Source organism: Rhamphochromis sp. 'chilingali' (genome assembly GCF_963969265.1).
Source record: "Rhamphochromis sp. 'chilingali' genome assembly, chromosome: 16".
Lineage (NCBI taxonomy): Eukaryota > Metazoa > Chordata > Actinopteri > Cichliformes > Cichlidae > Rhamphochromis > Rhamphochromis sp. 'chilingali'.
The window spans coordinates 23,134,525-23,142,208 of NC_137943.1; positions in this window are offsets into that span (position 1 = coordinate 23,134,525).

Sequence of the window (7,684 nt, forward strand, 5' to 3'; positions counted from 1 at the left end):
TGGTGCAACCGTATAAATACAGTTGTCGTGTTCAAATTCTTGGGCTGCATCCTCCTGAAGACCCGGCCTGCGCGGTCTACGTGAGCCGGGTCCTCAGAAGGTCGGGTAGGCCGGAAGTAAATGGCTGTGAAATTGGACAGTCTAGCCTTCTGATTAGCGTCACCACTGTCTCGAGGGAGTTTAATAAACTCAGCCGTCTGCTCCTTGCTATCTAAAATATAACAGGACACTGGTGTAAATTCTCGACCATCTCACACTTCTGTTTAATCAGTTTTCTGTTTGACGTTTACTCAGCTGAGTGAAAACCAAGGAGGAACCCACCTGGGGGATTAATAAAGTTTTATTTTATCTAATCTAATCTAATAACTTTAATCTCAGCCAAACCGATTTACTCACAAATGAAATAAAACACTGAAAAAAGCCAAACAATGACAATTTTAGTTTATCTAAGTGACATATATTACGTTTAACCTGAGTAGCGAAAGACTGCAGTGATCTGAAAATGACGTGCCTGGAGTTGTGCCATTCTCAGCGGCTCTAGTAACCCTCGAGCTCCTGGCTAGCTATCAAGCTGGTGGATAACGGACGTCTCCGAATACGTCGGAGCACTTTTGCAAATATGTGAGAGCTTGATAAACCAAGCAGATATTTGAAGTTTACACAGCTACATTCTCGCCTGAAAATATGCTAAAAGTTTGTTTTGTGACCTGGAAAGAGTAATAAGAGTAATATTAAAAGCTTAGTAGCGGCCGCCATTGTTGAAAACTGGAATTGGCTGGGCCTTGCTATGAATTCTGGGACATGGTGAGCCATGAAGGATATACACGACCCATCCTTCAAATGATGGAAAAGGAAAAGGAGGATACTGTCATGGTCCGGAGTCTGTGACTCCGTGTTTATGTTTAGTTTATTAGTATTCTGTGGTTTTGGTTACCTTGGGTGTTTGTACTCTTCTGTTTCATGGTTCATGTTCCTATGTTCTGTGTCCCCCAGTCTGTGTTAAGTTGGTGTGTTATGTCATTGCGTGTATGTGTTTCCTGTTTTATTGTGAAGGTCTGCGTCCTATGTGAGTGTTTTCAGTTTGCCTCCCTAGTCTCGTCACGTTAATCACTCCCAGCTGTGTTCCCCACCTGTGTGTAATCTCCGTGTGTAATCTCCCTGTGTTCTCTGAGTGTATTTAAGTTGTGTCTTCTGTCATAGTAGTTGCTGGTTTGTCTGTGTTGTTTCCCCTCGTCTCCCTGCGTCTCTCCGTATGTATTTCCTCGGACCTCCCTGCATCTTCGTTTCTGGCTTGTTTTGCTAGTTTTACCCAGTTTAGGTTTCCGGTTTCATGTTCACCCACCATTGCTGTTTGTACCCACTCCTGTAAATAAATACTCACCTGCACCAGAGCTGCCGCCTTTTGGGTCCTTTCTCCAACTCCACACGGCTTGCAGCGGCAAACCGTGACAGATACATTTGTTGGCTGCATTTAGAGGAGTCTACGAATTTGGACAGCCTTTGTCGCGTCACTGTGATGTAATCGGCCTACAAATGCGGCCTCAGGAGGATGCATTCCATGAATTTAGACACCCCCAGTGTACCCCTTTGGCCTCTCCCGTTTTCTACAATTCCCCCGTGGGAGAGGTTGGTGTAATTTCTTTCCCAACACTGTAAAGCGATCATATAATGTATATTTATCCACCCTGATGCTTCTGATTGTGATTTTAGTTCAATTATTGTCATCATTGTGCCTGTTTTTGTTAGATGCTATAAATGTGTAGTATGTGTGTGTCATAAATGTGTTTTAGGCGCCGTTAACACTAGCATTAATATATAATTCTGGCTAGCTTGGAAGTTGTGATGGGTTGAGCTAACCCTCTCCCCCACTGTTGTATTTGGTCATAGGAGCTGGAGCAGGCAAGTTATTTACTTGGAGGTCTTTCTTTCTTTTACCTTTCTTTGTCAGACACAACGCAGGAACACATCGGTTACACACCTTATGTATCAATTCTGGTTGTGCTTACTGACCTCGAACCGATTTTGTGTGGTACACGGTGCTCAAAAATCTCTCAAAAAATGTTTTAGTACAACTTTGGTGAGCTACGAAGCTGCACCGCTTGATGGATTGTCGGAGCATTATGGCTACCGTTGTCAGAAGCTTTGCGGAGTAAACAGAGTTCAAACTCTGCTTAAGGTCCCAAAGTCAAACAAACACTGCGGCATCACTTAGACTTAAAATCTGCCTAAATTCTTTCATCTTTAATAAAAGGATCACCGTTGCTGCTTCACCAGGTGTAACAATTAAGTTTAACATCCAGGCATCCATGAAAACAGAATTTATTAAATTTAATGGAGTTCGAAGTTAGCAGGAAGTTAGCTTGTTAGTTTCCACCTAATCAGTGATGCTGCAGTGTTGGTTTGACTTTAAGTGGACTGAGTTTAGGACCCAGATTACTCCCAGATTTATGAGCGCCTTAGTCCAACAAATACGGCAATAATGACGGCCCGCTTGCATGTTCTACAAAAAATTTGCTTTGTAGTGTATCTGACGGGCAAACACCAAACCAGTTCCACATCACTGAAGTGGCACCATTTTTACAAACTAATGCTGGTTCATCCGCTTCACTCAACGATCTGCTTTCTCCCTTCTCATTCTCCGTTGCCGCCATGCTTGTTTGGCCATGTGCGTATGAAAACAAAGGCACTGCACATGCGCGTTTTACCCATATTCTATTGCGATATTTCATTTTCTTATCGTTGCCTAACATTGTAGCGGTATTACCGTGAACGGTATAATATGGCCCAGCCCTACCTCGAACCAACCTGAGTAAGAGTCAACTACAACCAGGTGATGTTGACCATTCCACTCAAAGATGTCAGTGGCGACGGTTGACCAGGGTAACTCCGGCACTGGATGTAGCTTGAGTGGCTCCTTCTGTTGATGTGGCCTGGTGCTGTTGCACACTGGACACACAGTTGTTTCTTGCTCTATATCTTCAGTCATTGTGGGCCAAAACACGATACCACGGGCCCTTTTGCAAAGACTTTGGGATCACTGTCTTCGGGCCTTTCATGACAATGCCATCTTCTAGGGTGAGTTCATCTCGATATGGGTGGTATTGACGAATTTCTGTGGGCAGCTGAGTTTGTCTGCAAGGCCACTCATTGTGACATTTCTCAGTTTCTGTAGCTCTGGATCAGAGGCAGTGTGTTCCTTCAGCTGGGTCAGCCTAGAAGAAGAGATTTGTTGGATCGACATGATCTCGTAGTCTGCTGTTTCATCACTGTGCTGACCTGTCAAGGTTGTGGGAGCACGGGACAAAGTGTCGGCGAGGTACATCTGTGAGCCTTTTTTGTACACCATCTGAAAGTTGTACTTTCATACATGCAGTATGAAAGTCTGAGCATCAGTCTGAGCAGTCTGAGCATCATGCGCTGCAGTTTGGCTGGAGCTGAGTGTATGGGCTTGTTCAGGATAGTGACTAACGGCTGGTGATCGGTTTCGATTTGGATTTGCTTTCCATAGATGTAATCATTGAACTTGGAACATGCAAATACAACTGCAAGAAGTTCCTTCTCGATCTGCGCATAGCGCATTTCGGTCTGTGTCAGAGTACGAGAGGAGTAGGCGATTGGGGCGCCTTCCTGGAGGCATGCAGCCCCGAGTCCATACTCCGAGGCATCACACGTTAGCGTGACGGGTTTCTGGACGTTGTAGTAGCTGAGAGTGGGTGGACTGGTTAGGCTCTGTTTTAAAGCATCGAATGCATCCTGATGCTGCTTCAGCCAGCACCACTGAATGTCTTTTCACGTTAGCTCCCGAAGTGGGGCTGAGAGCTCACTGAAATTAGGAATGAACATTCCTAGGTAATTAATCATCCCTAAGAAGCGTTGGAGACCTGTGACATTTTCAGGTGTGAGCATCTCCTTAATTGCTTTAGTCTTTGCTGGGTCAGGCTTTAAGCCCTTGCTTGTGAAGACATGACCAACATAACAGACTTCTTTGAGAAGGAATTTGCACTTTAGGGGGTTGAGTCTCAGCTTGACTTCCCTTGCACAGTCAAGTACCTTTCTGAGATTCTGTTCATGCTCTTTCATATCTCTTCCGCCGATGATTATGTCGTCGACGATGACAGCACAGGGGTATCCAGCAAAGATCTGCTCCATTGCACGCTGGAACACTTCGCTGGCTGAGTTTATTCCATTCGGCATTCTGAGAAAGCGGAATCTGCCAAATGGAGAGCTTAAAGTCATGAGCATGGATGATTTGTGTTCAAGCATTACCTGCCAAAAGGAGCATTTTGCATCCAGGACAGAAAAGACTTTGGAGTTAGCCATTTGGGCGGCTACCTCCTCTATAGTATGCATAGGGTGATGCGGGCATTTCAGCGCTTTGTTTAGATCTCTTGGATCGATGCAGAGTCTGATGTCATCTGAATTTTTTTTGGTGGGTTGCCACCATAGACAACACCCATTCTGTTGGCTCGGTGACAGGGGTGATCACACCCAACTTGACCATGCGGGTTAATTCTGCTTTAACCTTGTCTTGCATTGGAACTGGTATTTTACGTGCAGGCTTTACTACTGGTGTGACTTCTCGGTCTATTTTCATGGAATAGGTAACCAGAAGCTTACTAAGTTTATCTTCGAAGAGATCTGAATACTCTAAGAAGATCTTTTCTGAAAAGGTGCTTTCCACATCCATGGCTACATGGTGGACTTCTTTGTTCAATGTGATTAATTGTAAGCGGAGTGAGCCTGGTAAGCCAAGTAGGGGTTGTACGTCCCATTTCACTACGAAGAACTGCAGAGGGTATTCCTTGCCTGCAGAGTGGCATGAGAGTGTTGCTGTGCCAGCGGTTTGATTTCCTCACCTCCATATGCCACCAGTTTAGTTTTCTGTGATGGCAGGAGTTTTTCATCTTGTCTCAGATGTTCAAAAAGGTCAGCTGGCATGACATTACATTTGGCGCCAGTGTCCACCTTGAGCTCTATGGGTTTTCCATTAATATACACTGTGGTGAAAATTTCATTCTTGTATGGAAAGCAGGGATTTATAGTGTCTATATTAATTCCAATCACATAGAACATTTCCTCATCGCTGCTAGGCGCTTGCATCTCAGTGTGGTTAATGGGTCTCTTTTTGAATTGCCGTGTGTGTGATGACTTGCAGTATTTCTGGAAGTGATTCCATTTTTGGCACTTATGGCATTGCTGGCCATATTTATTATTATTAACCTTTATTTAACCAGGAAAAGTCCCATTGAGATTAAGAACCTCTTTTTCAAGGGAGTCCTGGCCAAGAGGCGACAACATGTTGAAATTATTATGCTGGGCATTTGTCTCTTTTTGCCCCGTGGCTGCCCCCGCAGTTGTTGCAGTTTGTTATTGCGTGAGCGGGCCTCTGTTCTTGTTGTGTTGCACGCCGCTCATTGCCTGTCCTCGTCTTGACTTTGTGTAGATGTTTTTTCTTTATTATGTGATGCAAGGTGTCCACCTTTGCTGCCATTTGTTCTGGAGCTGCTAGAGCTTTTTTGTATGTTGATCTGTCTGCTCGAATATCTGGCACATTTCAATTGCTTTGCTCAAAGTTAGGTCACTGTTGCGCAGCAGTTGCTTTCTCATGCTGTCACTATTTATGCCACAAACGAGTCTGTCTCTGATGAGCTCGTCTTTAAGCTGGCCAAATCTGCAACTGCCTGCCTTCTTTTTCAAGTCGCTCATGTAAGACTCAATTGTTTCATCTGGTCGTTGGTTTCTAGCGTTAAACTTGTGCCTTTCCATTGTTATGTTTGTTTGGGAATTACACAGTTTCCGAAATTTGCGCTTGAGACATTCCGGGTCTTCTCTCGATTCTGCTTCTCTCACCAATTGTCTGTGTTCTCCTTCCCCCGCGTGCACAGCGGGTGCATAAACGAAGGCGCGCTCCCGCTCGATGGCTTCAGAGCTGGCCAGGTTTAGCAGGATGAACGCTCTAGTTCGAGCATCCTTATGCTATGAATATGTCGTATTCCTGCTCGAAAACACGCCACTTCTCGGCGATGTTTCCACTGAACACCAATGGTTCTGGTCTACGGAATCCGTCTGACATGGTCATTGATGCTTAATAGCCTTTCCTGCGATAGCCGAGCAACGCTAGCTGGTTACTTGCTTGCTTCGTCTGCAAAGTGCTGAGAAAACTTTGGCCTTACCACTCTGTCAGCAGGGCTGTAGCACACGACCAAACCACAACTTCTGACACCATGTTTGATGTTCAGCAATGACTCTGGATTCGTGATTACTAGCAAGCTTTGTTTTACTACGTAACTGAGCAGACATTACATGTAAGCAACTCCACACCCGGGGGGGGTAGGAAAATCACTATTGGTTGTCCTAAAAGTCGCTAGAAGTCGCTAAATGATGTCATCGCCTAATTTGCATACTTGGTTATGCTAATGTAATTGTAACCTACGTTGTTGGAGAGAGAAATAACATCGTGGAAGAGACATAAAGTGAGTAAAAGACATCCTAAATGCATTTAGAGTTTATTTAGAACTACAAATTAAATTTCTATTAGCAATTATTGTTTTTTTTAATGTCACAATTCCAACCCTGCGTCGTCATAAATAAGTCTCCAATAACACCAGAAAAAGTCACCAGATTTGTCGCTAGTCGCTTTTTAGAAAAAAAGTCGCTAAGTTGGCAACACTGGGGGGGGGGTCTCACCTTCGCGCTGTCTCGCTGCATGCGTGCGCAGCGTACTACTCGGAACAGGTATATGAAAGCGGCATTAACGAACAATATTAGTCAGATGTTCTACAATGACTGAAAGGCACAGACAGTTATTTTTGCAGGTTTTTCGACTGTAATTTTAAATCAGAATTTACTTGACAGGTTAGGCACAAAATTTGGGATTTAGTCTGCATTTGGTCTTATTCAATGTCAGGCACAAAAGCATTAGTTTATTGTGTGTGTGTTTGTCTGTTTTTCCAACAACCTGTCCAATCTGTACCCCACTGTCATCCAATGCTAACATTCAGAATCAGAATCAGAATCAGAATGGGTTTATTGCCAGATGTTGAGGTTTACAACATTAGGAATTTGCTGCGGTGCTTCAGTGCAAACAATAAGAATTAAAGTGCTATGTAGAAAGAAAGATATGTGCATGAGATATACATGAGATATATACATGAGAATAAGAATTAAGAGTGCTACGTAGAAAGATATATACATGAGTGCAGGTGGTGATCAGTGCCAGACATGAAATGATGCAGTGACACAGCGTCGGGTCATGTGTTAGTGGCGGGGACAGTCATGTGGTTATTGTTCATGTGTCCAACAGCAGAGGGGAAGAAACTGTTCTTGTGGCGAGAGGTTCTGGTGCGAATGGACCGGAGCCTCCTGCTCAGCTACTGTCAGTTTAGAATCACCAGTTAACCTAACTTCATGCATGCCTTTGGGTTGTGGGAGGAAACCTCTCAGACACATGCGAACACCACACAGAAAGCCCTGACTTTACACCCATGAACTACTTGCAAGAGGCAAGAGGTACTAAGTACTAATCACCAACACCATGCTGTTTCATATGTAGATCAAATCTGTTAGTCCAAAGTGTGCCTGAGAAAAAACAAATTACACGGTAACGCTAACACAAATTTTGCTTTTGAAAACTAGAAAGATAGCAACTAAACATACTAAATACACATTAATTGTTTATTGCCAA